The sequence below is a fragment of the Syngnathus typhle genome, linkage group LG18 (assembly GCF_033458585.1).
Source record: "Syngnathus typhle isolate RoL2023-S1 ecotype Sweden linkage group LG18, RoL_Styp_1.0, whole genome shotgun sequence".
NCBI lineage: Eukaryota > Metazoa > Chordata > Actinopteri > Syngnathiformes > Syngnathidae > Syngnathus > Syngnathus typhle.
In genome coordinates this window covers 2,066,304-2,091,553 of record NC_083755.1, presented here as the reverse complement: position 1 = coordinate 2,091,553, position 25,250 = coordinate 2,066,304, and the positions used below count along the sequence as shown (strand labels likewise).

The 25,250-nt window shown below is 45.4% G+C and overlaps 1 non-coding gene and 1 pseudogene across 1 annotated transcript; both read right to left on the bottom strand.

Annotated features, from left to right (window-relative positions):
- Positions 1 to 7,519: 7,519 nt before the first annotated feature.
- On the bottom strand, positions 7,520 to 7,601 carry trnas-gcu (transfer RNA serine (anticodon GCU)). Its single transcript has one exon. It is a non-coding gene; the product is annotated as a tRNA-Ser (tRNA).
- A 16,545-nt stretch (positions 7,602 to 24,146) lies between these two features.
- Positions 24,147 to 24,355, bottom strand: LOC133143283 (U2 spliceosomal RNA; annotated as a pseudogene).
- Between the last annotated feature and the right edge of the window lie 895 nt (positions 24,356 to 25,250).

Sequence of the window (25,250 nt, the reverse complement as noted above, 5' to 3'; positions counted from 1 at the left end):
TTATTCATAACCAGAGGTCTTGAGTCATCTTTCCTCTCAGCAGTCGATATTGCCTTATCTGATCACTTCTGCATCTTTATCGAAATGAAGGTCACCCCTATAGCTCTCAGTCAACCACAAACCATTAAAAAGCGGCACTTTAATGAGGCCACTAGTACACTATGGAGGCCTTCTCGCAGGCCCCTACCCTTCCATCAGAATCTGTCAATGACCTCCTAGATAACTTCAACTCTAAAACCCTAAAAGATATCGATGCAGTAGCCCCTCTGAAAACCAAATTAATCTCTGGTAAGAAGAAAGCACCATGGACATACTCTCTCTCTGTAAAAGATAAAAAAAGAGAGCCTAGAAAAGCAGAACGCAAATGGCGAAAAACTAAACTTCACATTCATCATGATATTTACAAAGACAGCCTTAAATCCTATAACCAAGAACTACAAAAATCCAGACAATCTGTCAGGTTTATTTTGATGACTGAATAACTATTAAGAGAAGAGCAACAGCAAACAGACCACAAGTGAGACTGAATATTAAGTCTTTTCTCGCGAGGAGTGCAGTACAGATCCTTCACAACAATCTCACTACACTAATTACCGTTTTTTTCCGTGTATAGTGCGCCAAATTTAACGAATTTATTGTCCTAAAATCTGGGGTGCGCATTATACATGGGTACAAAAAAAATTAAAAAACTTTTTTTTTTTTTTTTTTTTTAGAAAACAAAACCAACAACAGGACTGACTGACAAAGTCGTGGAACAAAAACACAGGGTGACATTACCAAAGACAGGAACAGAAAGCAAACAGACTGTCATGATTCGTCCCCGGCCACGTCCAGGTTGTCATTGTTTTGTCCGTCTGTGTGCTCATGTCCGTGGATCATGTGGGCTTCTGTCATGTCTTGTCCCCAGTTTTGCTAGGTTGCCATGGTTTCTGTTCGCGTCGCCCCTCCCCTCCTGTGTTCCCTCAATCAGTGTGATCATTCTCACCTGCCTCTCATTTCCAGTCTTGTATTTAAGTCCTGTCTCTGTGTCACTCCCCTGTCGGTTCATTGCGAATGTCACCCGGTCCCTTTGTCTCACATATCGGTCAGTATCTGCTGTTGGTTTGGTGTCAAGTTATGTCTGTTTACCGAGTCTGTCCGTAAGTTCCTGCAATAAACCCTGGTCCAAACTGCACGTGGTCGCCCTGCTCCATCTTCCACTCCGTTCGTGACAGAATGAACCGACCAACACAGCGACAAGCGCTTGGACCCCCCTCCACCACCAGCTTCCGTTGTCCAAGCCACGCCACCAAGCCACGCCAAGAAACCAAGCCACGCCAAGAAACCAAGCCACGCCAAGAAACCAAGCCACGCCAAGAAACCAAGCCACGCCAAGAAACCAAGCCACGCCAAGAAACCAAGCCACGCCAAGAAACCAAGCCACGCCAAGAAACCAAGCCACGCCAAGAAACCAAGCCACGCCAAGAAACCAAGCCACGCCAAGAAGCCAAACCAAGAAGCCAAACCAAGAAACCAAACCAAGAAACCAAACCAAGAAACCAAACCAAGAAACCAAACCAAGAAACCAAGCCAAGAAACCAAGCCAAGCCGCCTTCAGCTACGCAGGATCCAGCGGCCGACCCCCGACCCTGTCCCGTCGGCGCGGATGCTCTGGCCGCCACCAGTCCGGGCGGCGTGGATCCAGCGGCTGACTCCCGACCTTGTCCCGACGGCGCGGATGCTACGGCCGCCACCAATCCAGGCGGCGTGGATCCAGCGGCCGATTCCCGACCCTGTTCCGACGGCGCGGATGCTACGGCCGCCACCAATCCAGGCGGCGTGGATCAAGCGGCCGACCCCTGACCCAGTCCCGACGGCGCGGATGCTACGGCCGCCACGGATCCAGCGGCCGACCCTCGACCCTGTCGGTCTTCGGAGGCGTGTGCAGGGCGGATGCCTCCCCGTTCCCCGAGTTTCCACCGAGCGCGGTTCTGTCCCTGAGTTGCCATAGTTTGCTTTTCTGTCCCTGAGTTGCCGCCGTTTGCGGCTCTGTTTCCCCAAGTCGCCGCCCGAATGCGGTTCATGTCCCCCAAGTGGCCGCCCGAGTGCGGTTCATGTCCCCCAAGTCGCCGCCCGTGCGGTTCATGTCCCCCAAGTCGCCGCCCGAGTGCGGTTCATGTCCCCCAAGTCGCCGCCCGAGTGCGGTTCATGTCCCCCAAGCCGCCGCCCGAGTGCGGTTCATGTCCCCCGAGTGCGGTTCATGTCCCCCAAGTCGCCGCCCGAGTGCGGTTCATGTCCCCCAAGTCGCCGCCCGAGTGCGGTTCATGTCCCCCAAAGTGCTGCCAATTGCGCGTCAGGCCCCAGTGTGTGCCGCGAGTGTGGCCCTGGGCCCCTGACCTCCGCTGAGTGCAGTTCTGTTCCCCAAGTTCCTGCCGATTGCGCGTCAGGCCCCCAGTGTGTGCCGCGAGTGTGGCCCTGGGCCCCTGACCTCCGCTGAGTGCAGTTCTGTTCCTGCCGATTGCGCGTCAGGCCCCCAGTGTGTGCCGCGAGTGTGGTCCTGGGCCCCTGACCTCCACTGAGTGCAGTTCTGTTCCCCAAGGTCCTGCCGATTGCGCGTCAGGCCCCCAGTGTGTGCTGCGAGTGTGGCCCTGGGCCCCTGACCTCCGCTGAGTGCAGTTCTGTCCCCCAAGTCGCCCCCGAGTGCGGCTCTCTGCCCCTAGTTGCCGCCGCCCAAGTGCGGCTCTCTGCCCCTAGGCGCCGCCCCCCGAGTGCGGCTCTCTGCCCCTAGTCGCCGCCCCCCGAGTGCGGCTCTCTGAACTTGCTGAACTCTGTGTGCTTCTTCCTATATCGCCATATAAGTATATCATCTGCCGTTTTTTACGTTTACCAAAGCAGAAGCCTTTGCGCTTCCCCTTTCCCTTAGCGGTTTCTGCTACACTTGTGGGTAGGCCGAACCCCAAATAAAAAGAGCAAGGATGCAGACAGACTTTAGTGTAGTTTGGGCATTGTAACCTGTCTGTACTGCACTCCTTGCGCAAGCTACGACTCAATATTCTGCCTCACTTGTGGTTTGTCTGCTGATGCTTTTCTCTTAACATTTATACAGTCGGTGAATAAAAACCTGACAAATACCATTCTCCACTCTTGCCCCTCTTTACGTCCATAATTGAATTTCAGTCGATGGACTTTGTCGCTGCACATCTTTTTTTTTTAAAAATTCCAGTAATTCAATCCGCTTCTTGTGTGTATAAAATTTGAAGCGTCTTTTGCACTGCAGCTATGCGGTTTTGTCTGCAAGCTTGTTACCTCTTGACACCTTATCAGTCTCGTGCGTGCCCTGCACACGTGCATATAGCTATTTGTCGTGGCAATTGGACTGCTTCCACAACTAGCTTAGTTGTAGTTTCTTGTAGTTTCTTTTCAATCAGTTTCTCATCGTTTATCACAAGAATCTTAGTAATTTGAACAAAAATCAAAAAGTATGTTTTATTTTACTCAATTGTACGATTTAGAGAATCCATATGTAGTAAAGTATTGTATTACTACATATGATTTCATCTCCATTTAATTTGACACACCTTTCAAAACGCTTCTCAGTGTCCCATTGCACACATGTTTTGCGTGTGTAACTGGTTGTCTCAACCCGTGTTCCACATCCTAATCTTTCCTCCCTCAAGGTGTCAAACCATTCAAGATAAAGATAAAAAACAACAAAATAACCGCCAGTAAATTAATATAATAGTCAATTGTTGTTGTTTCTTAACTTTAACTAACTTAAACACCCTCTTATCCTCAAATGTAAAAACTTGTGTAGTCTTTACACAACCAATTGACTATTTCTTCTAAATTTAGCTTTGAAATGTTGTTATTTAATAATTTTGCTTCATCCAATTCCAGAAAGCAAGTTCTTTCCATCCCTCAAATTTTGTTTCATCAGGGCTAGGCATTAATGCAGTGTGGACCAGTTTCTGCCCACAAAAAAAATCTTGCCTTTCTTTTCTTCTTATTTTTACAAAATTGCTTTTGTTTTGCAGTGCAAATCAGATAGACTACAGTCTAGCAAATTCTTTTGTGCACCTACATTAGCCAATTTTAACACATAACACCGACAGCACACAGACAACACAAAAACTTACAGCAGAGACACAGCTCACAAACAATACAAACAAACAACGCTGCGCAAACGTCATCCTCTATTTTGATGTTTTGGTTATACTTTTGTTTTCTCATCAGTGCCTTTTATCCTTCATGCAAATATTGTCACATCTTCCCCAAGCATCACCCTGCGTCAAATATTCAAAGATTCTCTGAGAAACTCACACTTTCCCTGCTTCGCCCGCAGCCACAGCACCCCTCGTGCGAGGGGGGCGCAGCATCAATGTTGATTGGTCACAGGCTGGCCATTTCCTGCAACAATCATGATGCTAGCCCACCGCCCACACGAGCATAGCACAGGCCCAAGCGCATAGCCCCGCCCCGCGACTACGCGCGAGCGCAGGCACGCTTCTCAGTCTCGCCCTCTCAAAGGGCAGGCCAACTTTGCTGTTGCCCCCTTCATCATGTTCACATTCAACATCGTCCACTGTCTTCTACACAACATTTGCTGTCTCTTATTCTCGTCCTATAAAGCCACCGTTCTAGTCACTTTCCAACCAACTTAAACACATCATCGTCTACTTCTCAATTTCCCTATTATTCCTCAACAGCCTCCTGAACAGTCTCCATTACTGATTTCTTCCATAGGACACACATCTCACTCGCACTCATACACACCCATTCATGAGGATCCTCTGCGCACATACACACACACCAGCACAAAAGGATGACGCACAGCATATAGAACACACATCGATCCCACTAACGCACCTTTTTGTTCGTGTTACTTTTCTGATTTATTCTCTATTTCACTTTTAAAAGCTATTTGTAATTCTTTTCTATTTATTTAGCAAATTTTAACTTCGATGTTTCTTTATCTTACTTTATCCTTTTAACATTAATATCTCCTTATATTTAAGCTAATTTCTCCTTAATTTTGGCAGCCAGGTTCCCACTTCATTACATGGAAACCTGATCTGATTTGATTTTGGCCTAGTCATAGTGTTTCTGTTAATTTGTGCAGTCACGTGCCATGTGACCGTTTTCTCCGCAATTTCAGCATTTTATTGGAGGTTGCACAACTCCTCTTCCTCGGCCTCTAAAGCCTCCTTTAGACATTGCTCGCCCTCTCTGGCCTTTCTGTCCTCTGCCTGCATTTTGGTAAAAAGTGTCACTATCCTGGTCTACCAGAAAAGTGTGTTTTGAAGCTTTCATTTGTTTTCGTTTTTGTACTGCTTCTAGTTCTCCCTCAAATTTATATTTTTTAACGCATTTATCGAAATCTTTTTTTAATCGGTTGGGATCCTGGCTTTCAATTATTTTCCAGTCTTTGCATTTTAGTTCATGTCGTGGTAGGGACTTTCGCTTACTATTTAAGAGGAGCGCTCAAATGAGATCACTCTCAGTCAAACCGTTCACAAGCAAACCACGCGCGTTTTTTAATAACAGAGGAGTCCGCCCCTCCTGCTGCGGAATTTAACTAACATAAAACGTTAGTGGGCTCCACATCCGCCCCTGCGGAATTTAACTGTTTCTAATTGTACTTGATAGGGTCTAAAATTCTCAAGTTTTTTTTTTTTTTTTTTTTTAATAACAGAGGAGTCCGCCCCTCCTGCTGCGGAATTTAACTAGCTTGAAAGCTAGGGGGCTCCACATCCGCCCCTGCGGAATTTAACTGTTTCTATTTAGTAGAATTAATATTCCTACTCACGGTCTGCTGATTCTCTTCGTCGGAAGATCTCGTCAACCCTCCCGGTGTCCAGCCGGACCGATCGAGACAGTCCCGTCAGAGGGCTTTTGTTTACCTCGGCCAAGGATTGTCACCTGCGTCGAAGAGCCCGCTGGAACCGTTCAGGGCGTGTTGAGATCCCGGACGAGCCCCCAATTTCTGTCAGGTTTATTTCGCTGACTGAATAAGTGAACAGAAGAGCAACAGCAAACAAACCACAAGTGAGACAGAAATATTAAGTCTTTTCTCGCGAGGAGTGCAGTACAGATAGCTTGAGACAATCTCTACACACTGAATATCTGTAGGCACCCCTGCTCTTTTTATTTGGATTTGCCCTACCCACAGTGTGAGACATAACCACTAAAGGGGGGAGGAAAGCATGTGGGCTTTGTCTCGTAAGCAAAAATCACTAGGTGTTTACATACTGATAAGAACATCTGGGAAGAGGAGTTTGAGTGGACTGGATACAGGAGAAAAAACCTTTGACCTCTAGTTAAAACATAGCAAAGGAAGTTTTACGACATTGTGTAGGATGCAACAAGCTAAGTTATTTATTACTCGTTATATACATACATCCCATGGCTGTACACCTTGGGATAGCGTTAAAAAACCACTGCGCTTATCACCCTGCGGGTTTTATATATACAATCCACGCCCCTTTAACGTTCTCATGGCGCTCTCAACTACGTCCGCCTTACAACAACACACACAAACACACGCATACACACACACAAATACACACACACACACAAATACACACACGCAGCAGTGACTCTCCAATACACATCGATACCAAATGATCAGGCGTTGCTTTCCCGCCTTTTCCGGACAGTATAAAACCTTCTTACCTGGAGATGGAGGATGTTGTTACATCTGCTGAAGTGCCATGTGTACTGACCGCCATTAAACAACTCAAGATCTTGCCAATAAAGAACAAACCGTTACCCCACATCTTAGTTTTCCTGACCCAACAACGGACATCATCAACAACACGCAACAGCCGTTGATGGAATCGAACCCGCACTTTCTTAACTGTGAAGCAGACATGCTAACCAGTTCTCCACCGAGCCGCCAAAGAGTATAAATATTACGATATTGAGTTAAATACAAACCAGATTACAGATACAATGGAGCCTCGGTTTTCGACCACAATCCGTTCCAGAAGGCTGTTGGAGAACTGAATCGTTCAAATACCGAATCATGTTTTCCCATTACAAATAATGGAAAAAAAAAATAAAAATTAAAAACCCCACCTTTTTAAAGTATTTTTTCATTTGTACATTTTTGTCCGATCGCGCAACTGCAGTGCCTAGCCTTATTGTGACAGAGCGGTCGCTAAAATTTAGAAAATATTTTTAAAGTCCTGATGTACTTTCCAAAATTTAAGTGGACCTCAGTGCGCAGGGAGCTTAATTTGGTCCGAGCGCTCACTGTTGCATTGCTTTAGGAGCGTCTTTGTGTTTTACTGGCTTTACTGATCCCACTTGCTTCCTTTAGAGGCATGATTAGAGTTGTTGCAATCCTCAGAGTAACGAGAATGTAATAACGAACAGAGTCAGTTGGCATGCGGGTCCTCTCATGAGGTTCGACAATCAAATTTCGTTCGACATCGGGAGCAAAAAATTCTCGAATTTATTCGTTCAAATATTGATTTGTTCGAGAACCGGGACGTTCGAAAGCCGAGGCTCCACTGTAAAACAATGTAACATTAACTTTCGACGAGGATGGGATTTGAACCCATGCGTGCAGAGCACAATGGATTAGCAATCCATCGCCTTAACCTCTCGGCCACCTCGTCTTGCTTATAGAGTGTTGACAACATGTTGTGCCGAGATACTTTGTGTGAAAATCCGACGAGTATGTGATATGAAATGCTGAGTGGAGAGCACAATGGAGTAACAACCCATCGCCTAAATATCTCAGCCATCGCATCTCATGCATGAGTTGCATGGGCGACATGATATGGCATGTACGGGGTAGTATAAGCTACAAGGTAAAATAATATGATACTTTAGATGTGAAATGAAGAAGAGCTAAGCCACAAAAGAAGTGACACTGTCAGCAAAGAATTTTTTTTTTTCAATGTTGTCTCACCCCAAATCTTTGGGATCATCGGTTCTGCGCAGTTGGATAGTTCCACTAACATTTTAACATCAACATTCTTTCATGGTCTGCCTGGGTATCTCGGCTGATGATCCTAAAGAAAAGAACCTAAATTTCTTGTATGCTATGGCATGACTGTATAGCCTCCGGCCGTCATGACTACATTTTACCGTGGCACCATTGAGAGCGTCCTCTCCAGCTGTATTGCTGTTTGGGGTGGCGGCTGCACTGACTACAACGCTGATCACTCCTAGAATAAACAACCCTATCATCCCAGTTTGTTCCGTCCCTGGATCAAACCTGATACCCATCCGTCAGAAACAGCTCCAGAAATCAAAACACTCCACCAGAACCAAAACAATTCGAGCGACCCTGCTCAATATTAAATCATTATATTATTATATATAATGATAATATAATATAATGAATCAACTCCACCTTATTTCAACTGCATTGACGCCCTCAGAATCGGAAAGAGAGGGGAAGGCGTTTTCCTAATCTATTCTGATTTGTTTCAATGTAAACGGACGTCATTTGGAGATTGTCTTTCGTTTGAGTGTCTTGCAGTTGTAATGAAGTCTTCTCCCCCTGTCCTACTTATGGTTGTATCCAGACCCCCAGGTTATGCTAATAACTTCTTTGTCGAATTCTCTGAACTCCTCACTATAATCTCCTTGGAACATGGCTGTATATCAATAGTAGGTGACTTTAATATTCACATAGACAAACTCAATGATAATAACATCAAAGAACTAAACGACCTCCTTGACACCTTCGACCTATCCCAGCATATCTCTGGACCTACACACAACGGAGGCCATACACTCGATTTATTCATAACCAGAGGTCTTGAGTCATCTTTCCTCTCAGCAGTCGATATTGCCTTATCTGATCACTTCTGCATCTTTATCGAAATGAAGGTCACCCCTATAGCTCTCAGTCAACCACAAACCATTAAAAAGCGGCACTTTAATGAGGCCACTAGTACACTATGGAGGCCTTCTCGCAGGCCCCTACCCTTCCATCAGAATCTGTCAATGACCTCCTAGATAACTTCAACTCTAAAACCCTAAAAGATATCGACGCAGTAGCCCCTCTGAAAACCAAATTAATCTCTGGTAAGAAGAAAGCACCATGGACATACTCTCTCTCTGTAAAAGATAAAAAAAGAGAGCCTAGAAAAGCAGAACGCAAATGGCGAAAAACTAAACTTCACATTCATCATGATATTTACAAAGACAGCCTTAAATCCTATAACCAAGAACTACAAAAATCCAGACAATCTGTCAGGTTTATTTTGATGACTGAATAACTATTAAGAGAAGAGCAACAGCAAACAGACCACAAGTGAGACTGAATATTAAGTATTTTCTCGCGAGGAGTGCAGTACAGATCCTTCACAACAATCTCACTACACTAATTACCGTTTTTTTCCGTGTATAGTGCGCCAAATTTAACGAATTTATTGTCCTAAAATCTGGGGTGCGCATTATACATGGGTACAAAAAAAATTAAAAAACTTTTTTTTTTTTTTTTTTTTAGAAAACAAAACCAACAACAGGACTGACTGACAAAGTCGTGGAACAAAAACACAGGGTGACATTACCAAAGACAGGAACAGAAAGCAAACAGACTGTCATGATTCGTCCCCGGCCACGTCCAGGTTGTCATTGTTTTGTCCGTCTGTGTGCTCATGTCCGTGGATCATGTGGGCTTCTGTCATGTCTTGTCCCCAGTTTTGCTAGGTTGCCATGGTTTCTGTTCGCGTCGCCCCTCCCCTCCTGTGTTCCCTCAATCAGTGTGATCATTCTCACCTGCCTCTCATTTCCAGTCTTGTATTTAAGTCCTGTCTCTGTGTCACTCCCCTGTCGGTTCATTGCGAATGTCACCCGGTCCCTTTGTCTCACATCTCGGTCAGTATTTGCTGTTGGTTTGGTTGCAAGTTATGTCTGTTTACCGAGTCATTCCGTAAGTTCCTGCAATAAACCCTGGCCCAAGCTGCACGTGGTCGCCCTGCTCCATCTTCCACTCCGTTCGTGACACAGACATCATGACAGTAACACATGCAATGATCCGACGGTGAGCGAGGGGCAGACAGGACTTAAATACAAAACACGTTACATCGATTGAGGTGACACAGGAAGAGAGGGGCGACGCGAACAGAAACTATGGCAACCTAGACACATAGCAAAACTGGGGACGAGACGTGACAAATGTCCCTCGAAATGAAACTTGAAATCACCAAGTTTTGGTTTCCAAGGGTGTTTTTATTCCTCGTCAACGTCTCTCCCATACAGAGCCGCCTTTTTCACGTCCGCACGCCTCGGTGGTGCATTTATGGGCAGTAGGAGAAATCAACGCCAACAAAAAAAATTACATCCAGCCTAGTTAAGACCATACCAAAGACTATAAAAATGGGACCCATTGCCTCCCTGCGTGGGTGACGATCATTGGGACTTAAAAAAAAAGAAAAAAAAATGTCATAAAAAAATTCATAAAAATTGGGTACGTATGATACATGGGTACAGGCTTTTTTCCAGCATCAGCATGCCATTTTTAGGGTGCGTATTATACATGGAGGCGCACTATACACGGAAAAAAACGGTATCTGTATGCACTCCTGCTCTTTTTATTTGGATTTGCCCTACCCACAAAATGAGACAAGCCCTGTAAAAGGGGAGGAGGGAAGCACGTGGGCTTTGTCTCGTAAGAAGAAAAATCACAAGGTGTTACATACTGATATGGAACAGTGTGAGAAAGAGTACGAGTGATCAGCAACCATTCTTTGTGTCTGTGATGAATTCAGGAAACATGAGTGATCAGCAATCATTGTTTGTGTCTGTGATGAAATCAGGAAACATGACTGATCAGCAATCATTCTTTGTTGAAAAGGAACTGTCTTGGTAGATGTCTTCATTTTGCTGTGTCACTGAGTTGCCAGCTGCGTCCTGTCTGACCCAGCTGTAATCTCTCTTCTGTGGTACATCATAAAAACAGCAAGGCCAAACAGCAAGCATCTCTTGCAGTACTATTGGGGTAAAGCATTGATTAGAGAACGCATGATAACATATATATACATTTTTCTAACACAATGACTGAAGGAGGAGCATCATTTTTCTGAGCACAAGGCGCTCATTTTACGAAATTGACAAAAGTAGTGGAGGCAGGGCTTACACACTCATAGGACTGTACACAAAGTACTTAATTGGAATTTTCAAATGTTTGTTCCATGTAAATGACAACAAATTGGAAGTTCCACCAAGACTTGAACTTGGATTGCTAGATTCAGAGTGCTCACAATCACAGCATGCAAACATTATTTGATTGATTGATTGGTTGATTGATTGGTTGATTGACAGATTGATTGACTGATTGATTGACAGATTGACAGATTGATTGGTTGACAGATTGAGTGATTGCGAAAGGATAGCAAAGAATGAGAATATCATCGAATACATACAATTTCATGGGGCAGCACACAAGCTATTGCCATTTCGCAAATTTTTCCCAGCTAAATGACAAATTATTTGAGGTCCCACCGAGACTTACACTTGCATCACTGGATTCAGAGTCCAGAGTGCTCACCATTTCACCATAGAACCCTGGCAATGACAGAAGGAGGAGCATATTTTTTCTGAGCACAATGCACTAACTAAGGTGTTCATTTTTATGAAATTGACAAAAGTAGTGGAGGCAGGGCTTACACACTCATAGGGCTGTCCACAAAGTACTGAATTGGAATTTCCAAATTTGTGTTCCATGTAAATGACTACAAATTGGAAGTTCCACCAAGACTTGAACTTGGATTGCTAGATTCAGAGTGCTCACAATCACACCATGCCAACATTGATTAATTGATTGATTGATTGATTGAACATTTATTGATCTCCCGGGATGGGGAAATTCAGGCCCCATCAGAATCCATACCACAGAGCGGGTATACAAAAGACACAGATGGCATGAGCGCAACTCAATAGGCTCTCATAAGGCTGCCACACAACAGCGCCACAAAGAAAGCCAGTAAGTGCGAAAGATAAAAGCCATCAAAGCAAAGGAAAAAAAGTAACAACGGCCAACCAGCACCCCTCAATATCAAAGAAAACCCCAAAACACACAAAATAGCCTCCACGGGGTCCATAAACAGGTGTAAGGACAGTCCAGTTCAACGGCGTCCAATGGACCGTGGTCGTGAATTGGTGAAAACATCACAAAACAGGCAAACCTGTGAGCAGCGTCCTGGGCACGTGCAGATGGACACCACGGGGCTAGCACGGCGAAGGTCGTTGGTTCCGACGAGCACGAGGCTGCGAGGCCAAGGCGAGGGACCCGTCAGCACCGGCCGGATAAGCAGGAAGCCGTTGTAGAGTTACGCCGGTTTCAACCGATTACTCGGTAATCCAGAGAGCATTAGCTTTAAAACCATCCAAGATCTAAAGTAAGTTCCACCAGTTGACATTGTACTTTGGAGAACATGTGATTACTTTATCAAATACTATATGGCTCCTGTTTGCCGAGGTGTCCCTGGCACACTTTGCAAAGCAGACAACACTGGAAAATACATTTAAAAAATGTTGTTTCCACCCAGTTTCGCGTCTTAGAAGAACATGATGACCACGCTATGGAAACTGCTGTGACGTCCTAAGCATTTTGAGAAGCCTGGCAAAAATCCAACAAAAGTGAGTGAGGAAGAAAGCAGGCACTTATGAACTTTTTGATTTGCTTTACAAAACTGTGCTAGCAAAAGCAATTTTTCTATACAAAGAAATAAACTCCACGTCGGGGAATTGAAGCCCGATTTGCCGAGCCCAGGCTGAGTCGTTTCGCTAAAGGGTACCTGATTTGAGACTGGGTGAAAACCAGGTTTCGCACTTTTCTTTAACTTTTGCCAGGCTCTTCAAAAGGCTATGTGTCAGCGCAGTTTCCATGGTGTAGTGGTTATCACATTCCCTCACACGCGGAAGGTCCCTGGTTGGAAACCGCCTATCCCAGCAGTCATCGGACAGTAGGCGGGGGACACATTATAACTGGTTGCCAGACAATCGCAGGGCACACAGAGACAACAATCATTCACACTGGCACTCACACCTATGGGCAGTTTGGATTACTGAATCGGCTGACCAAGCATGTTTGTGTGATGTGGGAGGAAAACCCGGGGAAAACATACGCAGGCACGGGGAGAACCTACAAACTCCACACAGGGAGCACCTGCCCTCACCTTTGGTCCAGTAAGTAAGGTCCACCACTGTAGCAGATGTTTCCATAGTGTAGTGATTATCATGTTTGCCTAACACGCGAAAAGTCCCCAGTTTGTGACTGGGTAGAAACAGCTTCGTTACATTCCGATTGGTAGCGAATATGACATGGACCTGAGGACTGCATTTCAGTGATTATTCTGATATCATAGCCGGTTTGGACGTGTCCTTTCAGGGTCATAATTGTGTCCACCGCTGCCAGGCCTAAAAAAAAATGGGAACGCCTAAGGGAGTTTCGCCAAGATGAATTAGGAAGAACTTTATGAAATAAAGTTGATGTTGAAATGTAGTTGGACGTAATGTCTGGAAGCTTGTGTTCAACAGAAGGCTGTTTGGTAACAAAGTCAAATTTATTTATATAGCACATTTCATACACAGAGGCAATTCAAAATGCTATACAAAACAAATTATTGAAGCAGGGGAAGCAAAGCATAGCATTTACCGTATTTTCCGCCCTATAAGGCGCACCTAAAAACCATTTTTTTTATCAAAAGTCGACAGTGCGCCTTATAGTCCGGTGCGCCTTATATATGGATCAAGTGATGAATTTGTTGATCCATACTGGTTGTACTCAGTGCTCTCCCAAAATGTTTTAGTACGTTTTAGTACGACTAGTAAATTACAAGGTCGCATCGCTTCCCAACATTACGGTAACTGTAGTCAGGGGGCGTCACCGAATAGCTGTTGTACCCGTGAGGCTATTTCATTTCAAAATAGGCTGCTTCGTTAATGTTTCGAGTAAATATACGGATCGATATGGAAGGGAAACATAGGTAAGTAGTACCAATGCGTTAGATCGAACTTTAGTTAGTTCTGATCATTTTATAGGAGATCGTTTGAGAAACGCGATTGTTTACACTTTGCTGAGGCTCATGGGAGATTGCTAGCTGAGGCTCATAGGAAATTGCGGATGGCTAATGCTATAACGATAGCTGCTATACACGCGAGGCTATTTCATGTCAAAATAGGCTGCTCTGTTCATGTTTTGAGTACCGTTTTTTTCCGTGTATACCGCGCAAAATTTAACGAATTTATTGTCCTAAAATCTGGGGTGCGCATTATACATGGGTACAAATTTTTTTAAATTTTTTATTTTTTATTATTTTTTTTTAGAAAACAAAACCAACAACAGGACTGACTGACAAAGTCGTGGAACAAAAAGACAGGGTGACATTACCAAAGACAGGAACAGAAAGCAAACAGACATCATGACAGTAACACGTGCAATGATCCGACGGTGAGCGAGGGGCAGACAGGACTTAAATACAAAACACGTTACATCGATTGAGGTGACACAGGAAGAGAGGGGCGACGCAAACAGAAACTATGGCAACTTAGACAAATAGCAAAACTGGGGACGAGACATGAGAAATCTCCCCCGAAATAAAACTTGTAACCACCTTTTTTCTTGTTTGTTGTCAATCGCGCATCGCATTCAGCCATCCTGTCCCAACACACTTAGTCAAAAAAAATCCATAATTGACGACACATCGTTTGATGCGATGGTGCAATCCTTGATGGTGTGTTATTGTCAAATATTGTTTGTTTTTTAATCTCCATCGCGGACCGGACGTCATACGGAGGCCGCCATTACAGATGCGCAGAACGGATGCGCAAGACACGTCAGCTATATAAAGAGTGAGAGTTCAGTTCTCCTGTGGTGTGCAAGGACTGGAGTTGGAGGCGGAGTGACAAATGACGGTGGCAACGGCAGTTGTTTTAATGACATTTATAATTATCTTCATTCAACCACGGGCCGACTCTTTTCCCCTCGAGATCCTAACACCAACTAAACCAAACAGGAAACTCCCACACCTCTAAACCATCCCACCGGAACTCGGCAACGTGAACTTAGGTTCCGGGTGAATTATTCCAACCAACTACACTCCACCTATTAGTTTCAATTCACAGTTTAATTTGCAGTTTCAATCAGCAAATAACAAAATGCGTATTACAGGTCGGTCATATTTTATTTCACAACACTTTGCCTTGTTCCTTTCGTCTCTGCTGTTCACTTCAAACACGCTCCATACGAGCGCAATGCTCTCGTATCAGACAAGGCTTGCTTGATCACCTGCTCGTTTGCTGTCTGTCACAATGTACCCTACACAAATCCGAAACATTTGTTGCGGCTCCGAGTCACGACGAGGGGCAAGTTTTGGTTTCCAAGGGTGTTTTTATTCCTCTTCAACGTCTCTCCCATACAGAGCCGCCTTTTTCACGTCCGCACGCCTCTTTCCCGTACGCGCACGGAGCGCGGTGGTGCATTTACGGGCAGTCGGAGAAATCAACGCCAACAAAAAAAATTACATCCAGCCTAGTTAAGACAATACCAAAGACTATAAAAATGGGACCCATTGCCTCCCTGCGTGTGACGATCATTGGGACTTAAAAAAAAAAAAAAAAAAAAAAAAAAGAAAAGAAAAATTTCATAAAAAAAAAAATTGGGTGCATATTATACATGGGTATACATGAGAAGAGGGGGGGGGGGTGATGGGTTTCTGGAGTTGGAGAGGTGGGGGGGTCTGAAGCGTGTGGGAGCTGCTGAGCTTGGTTGGTCTCCGTACCGGCGGCTGTAGGCGATAGAGGGTCGGTCTGGGTCCGGTCTAGTGGTTGAGATGATTCTGTGGTTGCTGTTTGTAGGGTTTCGGCTTCTTCTGCTGGAGCAGTGGTCTCTGCGTCTAAAAGTGGACAACGGACGGTAATTTAAATACGCCAGGACCCAGATTCGTTCCGGGGATGCTACGGCCACAAAAGTCAAGGTCAGGTGCGGGAGTGCAGGCTCCTATACCTCTTCCCAGAGAGCAGAAGATCAAACAAAGAGTGAGCGGGGTGACTCACATCACTCACAATCGTGGTCGCCTTGCGGGTGAGATGGGAGATGTAAATGTCTTTCAAGGAGGGGAGTGAAGCACCAATAATCTTACGAGCCGTGTTCACTATGTGCTGCAGGGCCTTCAAGTTGTAGTCAGTGCAGCCGCCACCCCAAACAGCAATACAGCTGGAGAGGACGCAATGGTGCCACGGTAAAATGTAGTCATGACGGCCGGAGGCTATACAGTCATGCAATAGCATACAAGAAATTTAGGTTCTTTTCTTTAGGATCTTCAGCCGAGATACCCAGGCAGACCATGAAAGAATGTTGATGTTAAAATGTTAGTGGAACTATCCAACTGCGCAGAGCCGATGATCCCAAAGATTTGGGGTGAGACAACATTGAAACATTTTTTTTCTTTGCTGACAGTGTCACTTCTTTTGTGGCTTAGCTCATCTTCATTTTACATCTAAAGTATCGTATCATTTTACCTTGTAGCTTATACTACCCCGTACATGCCATATCATGTGGCCCATACAACTCATGCATGAGATGCGATGGCTGAGATATTTAGGCGATGGGTTTCTACTCCATTGTGCTCTCCACAGCATTTCACACAAAGTATCTCGGCACAACGTGTTGTCTAGGCCATATGAGCAAGACGAGGTGGCCGAGAGGTTCAGGCGATGGATTGCTAATCCATTGTGCTCTGCACGCATGGGTTCAAATCCCATCCTCATCGAAGGTTAATGTTACATTGTTTTACAGTAGAGCCTCGGTTTTCAAACGTCCGGGTTCTCGAACAAATCAATATTTGAACAAAAAAATTGAGAATTCTTTGCTCCGGATGTCGAACGAAATTCGATTGTCGAACCTCACGAGAGGACCCGCATGCCAACCGACTCGGTTCTTTATTACATTCTCGTTACTCTGAGGACTGCAACAACTCTAATCATGCCTCCAAAGGAAGCAAGTGGGATCAGTAAAGCCATCCTAAAACACAAAGACGCTCATAAAGCAATGCAACATCGGATGCGCGATCGGACCAAATTAAGCTCCCTGCGCACTGAGGTCCACTTAAATTTTGGAAAGTACATCAGGACTTTAAAAATATTTTCTAAATTTTAGTGACCGCTCTATCACAATAAGGCTAAGCACTGCAGTTGCGCGATCGGACAAAAATGTACAAATGAGAAAATACTTCAAAAAGGTGTTTTTTCCCCCCATTATTTGTAATGGGAAAACATGATTCGGAATTTGAACGATTCAGTTCTCCAACAGCCTTCTGGAACGGATTGTGGTCAAAAACCGAGGCTCCATTGTATCTGTAATCTGGTTTGTATTTGACTCAATATCGTAATATTTATACTCTTTGGCGGCTCGGTGGAGAACTGGTTAGCATCTCCGCTTCACAGTTGAGAAAGTGCGGGTTCGATTCCATCAACGGCTGTTGCGTGTTGTTGATGATGTCCGTTGTTGGGTCAGGAAAACTAAGATGTGGGGTAACGGTTTGTTCTTTATTGGCAAGATCTTGGGTTGTTTAATGGCGGTCAGTACACATGGCAATTCAGCACAACATCCTCCATCTCCAGGTGAGAAGGTTTTATACTGTCCGGAAAAGGCGGGAAAGCAACACCTGATCATTTGGTATCGATGTGTATTGGAGAGTCACTGCTGTGTGTGTGTATTTGTGTGCGTGTGTATGTGTGTGTTTGTGTGTGTTATTGTAAGGCGGACGTAGTTGAGAGCGCCATGAGAACGTTAAAGGGCCGTGGGTTGCCGCTGACCATCGACGGTGCTGTGGTGGAGAGAGTGAGCAGCGCCAAGTTCCTGGGAGTGCACATCAGTGAGGATCTCTCCTGGTCCACCAACACCGCATCACTGGCAAAGAAAGCCCAGCGCCGCCTGTACTTCCTGCGGAAACTCAGGCGAGCGAGCGCTCCTCCGGCCGTCATGACTACATTTTACAGCGGCACCATTGAGAGCGTCCTCTCCAGCTGTATTGCTGTTTGGGGTGGCGGCTGCACTGACTACAACTTGAAGGCCCTGCAGCGCACAGTGAACACGGCTTCGCTCCCCTCCTTGAAGGACATTTACACCTCCCATCTCACCCGCAAGGCGACCACGATTGTGAGTGATGTGAGTCACCCCGCTCACTCTTTGTTCGAGCTTCTGCCCTCTGGCAAGAGGTACAGAAGCCTTTGCTCCCGCACCACCAGACTCTCAAACAGCTTCATACTCCAGGCTGTCAGGATCCTGAACTCGCTTCCCCGTTCTGCGTAGCGTCCTGTACTTTTACTGTCTGTATGCACACTGGCTTTTATTCGTTGTGTTATCTATTTATTTATTATTTATTGTTACTCTTATTATTTATTGTTTGTGCCTTCTTGTTTTTTATATTGCGTCGTTTACTTGTATGTCTGTCGTGTAATATGTCTTGTCACCGTGGGATAGGGAAAACGTAATTTTGATCACTTTGTGTGTCTCGGCATGTGAAAATGTTGACAATAAAGCAGACTTTGACTTTCCAGTTCGAAAGGCCAATAAAATTGATTGGCGAATGATACAAGATTTACAAGCAGTGAATGATGCAGTGCAGACAAGAGCACCTAATGTGCCTGACCCACACACACTTCTGAACACTTTGAAACCTACCCAGAGGTTTTTCACGGTAATTGATCTTAGCAATGCATTTTTTTCAGTGCCAATTCACCCAGACTCACAGTTCTGGTTTGCGTTCACCTTTAAAGGGCAAAGTTATACGTACACCAGATTGCCACAGGGATTTGCTGATAGTCCAACTATTTTTATGCAAGCTATCATGGCCTGTTTGGCTGATTTTCAGATGTCAAACAAAAGCCAACTTCTAGTTTATGTAGATGAGCTCCTGGTGGCCTCTGAAACTGAAGCTGCTTGCAGGGAAGAATCCTTAGCATTGTTCGGCTATCTCTGCAAAACAGGGAATAAAGTGAACAAGAACAAACTCCAATGGGTCAGACAGGAAGTGAACTATTTAGGTCACACGTTGACAGCTTCTGGAAGACATCATTGCAGATGCACCAAAACCGAAGACGAAGAAACAAATTATGTCATTTTTGGGGCTCTGCAATTACTGCAGAGCATGGATCCCACATTATGCGGAAAATACGCAACCGCTGTTAGATATTGCGCATGGAGTCCCCATGGCAATGACAGAAAAATGAATGTGGACTCCAGAAGCAGATGATGCTTTTGTAGTGCTGAAACAGGCTGTTAGAAAAATGTATATATAGTATTTTATCATGCGTTCTCTAATCAATGCCTTACCGCAATATTACTGCAATATATGCTTGCTGTTTGGCCTTGCTGTTTTTATGATGTACCACAGAAGGACAGTTCCTTTCTAACAAAGACCACTTTATTAGACAACATGCCTCATTGCTGTCCTGCACCCCAGATGAACCTCCAAGTGACCATTAAAGTCAGGGTTTCCCAACTATCTTGATCGTAGGATTAGGTTGGAATGTATATAACCAGTAATAAATAACTTAGCTTGTTGCATCCTACACAATGTCGTAAAACTTCCCTTGCTATGTTTTAACTAGAGGTCAAAGGTTTTTTCTTCTGTATCCAGTCCACTCAAACTTCTCTTCCCAGATGTTCTTATCAGTATGTAAACAACTAGTGATTTTTGCTTACGAGACAAAGCCCACATGCTTTCCTCCTCCCCTTTTAGTGGCTTATGTCTCACACTGTGGGTAGGGCAAATCCAAATAAAAAGAGCGGGAGTGCCTACAGATATTCAGTGTGTGTAGAGATTGTATTAAGCTATCTGTACTGCACTCCTCGCGAGAAAAGACTTAATATTCTGTCTCACTTGTGGTTTGTTTGCTGTCGCTCTTCTTAATAGTTATTCAGTCAGCGAAATAAACCTGACACAGGCTCTGATGGAAACCACATCTCTTATCTTGCCAGACTACAATAAAACCTTTGTACAAACAGCAGACTGCAGGAATGGTTTTATGACTTCAGTGTTGCTGCAGAGCCATGGCAGCAAACTACGACCAATTGCATTTTATTCGAAAAAATTGGATCCAGTGGCTCAATCCTTTCCAGACTGTGTCCAAGCAGTATGCGCGGCAGCGCTTGCAGTGAGACAATCTGCAGATGTGGTGCTCTTTCACAAAATGGAGCTGCTGGTTCCACATGCTGTAGATGTGTTGCAACTGCAAAGCAAGATGAACTTTTTGTCACCTGCCAGACACCTATCCTACACTGCTACGCTTCTGTCACAACCACACATTGTGATAAAGAGGTGCACAGTCCTTAACCCAGCAACGTTGATTCCGTTGCCAGGGGATGGTACACCACATAACTGTTTGGATGCTACAGAACATCTACAGCTGCCCAGACAAGATTTAATTGACACACCACTTGTCAAAGGGGAAAGGTGGTTTGTGGATGGGTCAATGTTAGGGTGGTGCTCACTCTAACTTATTTTGCAAGAACCACACAGGAGTCAAGCAAGTCATTTTAGACACCTACAGGTGGAGAGTTCACTCGTCGCTGTGCTTACAGCGATGGTCGAATGAAGTCTGACTCAGGCCTCGTCAGGTGCTTATTTATTGAGAGAAACAGAGTGGGGTTGAAAGTGGGGGTGTGGGAACACACAGGATAAGGTGAAGACGGTCCCCTGCTGATCAAAGCATAGCAGGGGGCCTTTTACGACTTTCTGTAAACAAAGCAACTTTGATTGCTTCCTCTGCGATTAGTCAATCGGTGGTAAACTAATTTTGTCTAGACAGGACAAACTAATTAAATTATTACAGGTTACATTCCATCATAATCATACGATGAAGATATTCTGCAAACCCTAACATATCCCTCCTGTTTTATCATATGATTATGTCAACCTCGATCAATCAAACATAAGTGAGAAAATACAATGAAAGCAATAACGTCCAGGGAAGATGAGGTTTCTTCTCAATACTCCAGTCCAAATGGTGTGTGTAATTTAAAAAACCTGCGGCCAGATTAAATGCAGGAAAAGAGTTACACGGCCCCTCTGCCTTAGGCGACCAGAATGTTATCAATCAAAATAAAAATTGCTCGTGATTGTTCAGCCGTTGGGGGCTTCGCACGCCCACTGGTGGAGGGTGAGGACAATTCTCACCCCCTTCGCAGATCTGCGCCGTCCGGGGAGAACTTGGAAACTTGCGTGGTCGTTGTCTTCAGTGGCTCAGGGTGGACTACCTGGCCACCAAGGGGGAAGAGGATTATTCTGCCTCTGTTTGTACCGGGGGCGGGGATGCTGTTGATGGCGGATCTGGTTCCTGGCAGGAAACCTTCTTCGGGGCGCACTGGGACAGATGATACCACGTATCTCCTTTGCCGGCCAGCCGGACGGCATGGTAGATGGGCTCATTCGAGATGTTTCTTCTGCTCCTCCCATCACTGTCTGTTAAATTCTTACGTGTCCTGTTAAGACTCCAAAAACAATCACATTTGACAAAACATTGAATTTTACAGTAGATTAAATCATTCTACTCCCCCACCGTTTTGACACATTCACGTAATGTGTCAATAGCGTCGTTGGGGAGCGAAAAGGACCAGCAAGGTGTCTCTGACACATTATCATACCCATCCCAGCTGGACTAGATGGTCCTGTCTTGTCCAGCCACAGGAAACGGGCCTTCTCCATTGAACCATTTGACGTCAATGGTGCCCCTGAGTAATCATCAAATCCTATTCATCTCAATTTGTATTACACTTACAGGCGAGAGGGAGCTTATCTTCAATTTTGATCACGTCGCCTCCACATCAACCTACCTAGGCCATTCATATGCGCGCACACACGTACAAACTAACAGACACAAAGGCACCCATTCATTCATACTCCAGGCTGTTAGGATCCTGAACTTGTTTTCCCGTTCTGCGTAGCCACATTGGTGTAGCCACCTACACAGGTAGGTTAGGGTTGTCTCTCGTTGACCGGGGTGAACTCCAATGTTCAGGCGCCCAGCCGGAGGGCAATAAGTATACCCACACCTGCTCTCACCGTGAGCAACTCCAGAGTGGAAGAGAGTCCAGGGCCAGCTTATACCGGAACCCAAATGGGTGCGGAGGCAAGTCCAACCATGTCTTGTCGGAACCTTTCTGCCTCGCACACCAGCTCGGGCTCCTTTACAGCCAGAGAGGTGACATTCCATGTTCCAAGAGCTAGCTTCTGAAGCCAGGGATCAGTCCGCCAAGTTTCCTGCCCTTGGCCGCCGCCCAGCTTACACTGCACCCGACCCCTTTCGTCCCTCCCACAGGTGGTGAGCCCATGGGAAGGGGGACCCATGTTTCCTTGTCGGGCTGTGCCCGGCCGGGCCCCATGGGCGAAGGCCCGGCCACCAGACACTCGCCTTCGAGCCCCACCTCCAGGCCTGGCTCCAAAGGGGGGGGGGGGGGCGGTAACCCGCGTCCGGGTGAGGAAAAACAAAATCCAATTATGTTTTTCTTCATAAGGGGCTTGTGAGAGCCGTGCTTTGTCTGGCCCCTCACCTAGGATCCGTTTGCCATGGGTGACCCAACCAGGGGCATGAAGCCCCAGACAACACGGATCCAGGATCCTTGGGGCGCGCAAACCCTTCCACCACGGTAAGGTGACGACTAACGAAGGGACCTCGTTTATCAATGCAGTTTAATTTCTGGTGGTTCCCACTGAATGGGCACATGTCAGTCTATTGTAATCTGGCCAAAAATATTGTTTTTGAATAAAACCAATAACCACCCCCTCAATTGCACACGCACTCCTCTTTACTGTTTACAAGCACAATCACAAGTACAAGTCATCTTCATCCATAAGCATATCAGTCTTTCCTTGTTAAAACACAGCATCCCTACAAAAAAGAAATGTGTTTCATCAACTTTTAACTTCTTAATAGACAACGATGGTATTTATTTACATATTGAAACACACGTCCACATCCTTCAATGTTACACGTGAATGGACATACAGAGAAGTTTTATTCATTTTGATCAGACTGCATGAAGCAAAATATAAAGGTGAGTGTAATTCTCATTAATGGAATAAATTACTCCTTTTGACCAGCAAGGGGGGGGGGGGGGTTGTGTGCACATGAAGCCTCGAGAAATGAACCTATTTGCAAACCGTTTGGTGGGGAAGCCTCAAATCCTAACATCTTACATTGAGATCAGACTCCATCAAGTCATAATTGACTGCTTAATCCTGTAAGAATGAAGCGAACGGATTGAAATGGTTTTCTAACATATGAACTATTGATTTGACCAGTAGAGGGGGTGCACCATTCCTGGAGGTACTGCAATACCAGGTCGATGTCTCCTAGGTTTGCCGTGTGCAGCTGTGAGAGTTGCTGCAGCCATTTGGAGCACAGCCACGGGCTGGGGGGGTATCTGTCTGTTCTTCCTTACCAGCAAGTTACTGGAAGTCCACATGGCGTCTTTGATGGCAGCAAAGGTCAGCGACTGCTTTGTAAAGTCTTCTTGCTTGATTTTCAACGGGGTCACTGCATAGAGTACAAGGTCTGCATTCTGCGCTTACCTTGCGGGGAATTGCAGGTCACCCACAGGTCTACGGCAGCCCTGCACTACCAGAGCAGGTCCCACACTGACTCCTGGGCGCCACAGCCAGGTCAGGGGCACGTTGAGAGAGCTGACATGCCCCGAGAGTGCATAACGGACCTGACTGGGAGGACATCATGGGCCACCATCCATGACAGGTCCTGAAGTTTGTTTTGACAGGGCGGGGTGGTTGTCGTTGCGCCAAACTGTTGCGGGCTCGCCGAATGCAAGCCCGCGCACTGGACGCACCGCTTCCCGCTCCTGTACGACAGAGATCATACATCTGTGATTTGTTAAAATTTCACTATTTTCTTGCTCTAATTTAAAGTTCTTCAAAAACTTCTTGATTAAGGAATAAGAAGGTGGCAGGTTAAAAGACACAGGAATTCTTTGGTCGGTGGTTATTAGTTTTAGTTTCCGGAGGTATGAGTCCATCCAGAATCGTGTCATTGCTTGGCTTTTCGGTGCATTTGGTGTAAGGAGCGCGCTTCGCAGGTGCAGGGCAACATATCTGCTTCGGAGGCTTTAAGAAGAGCTTTAAGTCCGGCACTCCTTTTCCTCCATTTTTTTTGTTTTTCTTCATGGTGTCCTTCTTCAGTCTCTCCAACTTGGATTTCCAGATGAAGTAAAAAATGGCTCGGTCCAACTCTAAAAGCACCTTCATTGTTGGGATGAAAACAGAACTGATTAGTAAAACCAAGGGTAAAATCACCACTTTTATGGTTAAAATTCTCTCTTCTATGGTCAGCTCTCTTAATTCCCCAAACCCAAGAACAGATACTACACTTGATTTTAGCCGAAAGGCCGAAAAGCGATGGAGTACACGAGTGATGGACTCGCTTACATGTTACGAACGGAGTGTGGAAATGGAGCAGGGAGACCAAGTGCAGCTTGGACCACGGTTTATTGAAGCAAACTCAAAAGACTCGGCAAACTGACAAGACTTACTAACAAAACCAACAACAGAGACGTGAGACAAAAAGACACGGTGACATTACCAAGACAGGAACCAAAAAAACCTCATGACAGTGACAAACACATCAATGCTCCGACAGGGAGTGATACACAGACAGGACTTAATATACAAGACAGGTAACAAGAGGCAGGTGAGAATGATCGCACTGATCATGGGCACACAGGAGGGGAGGGGTGAGCACACAGACACACGGACAGAACTATGACAACATGGACGTGACCGGGGACGAGTCATGACATTACAGGCTTCCCTGTCTACCCATTCTCACCAACGGTTTGTTAGAATAGGCCTCTTTGGCACATCTGATTAGCTAGGTAGCTTTAGCTATGCTGTTATATCGCTGTAACCCTTGTCTTGCTTTATTAGCTTTCTCTTCTCTATGACACCCTTTGCACATATGTAGAAGTCGCTCTCAGTTAAGACTACAAGGTCACACGTTATCACAGACTAAGAGCCACATTTTTTACTGTGTCATCGCAAAGAGCCACATCATACACCTGAGCACACATGACCCCCCCCCACACACACACACACAATGACGCACACCCACACACACACGCACGCACACACACACACAGACACCCCTCTGCTCAGCCAAATTTATTGTGTGACATTATTATGTCACGCACCGACATGATAATGACAAATTGACTCCTAAAGTACTAAAACCACAGACCAAAGACCACATTTTAGACAATGAACATCGTGTGCATTGTCTCACACAGACAAACTCAG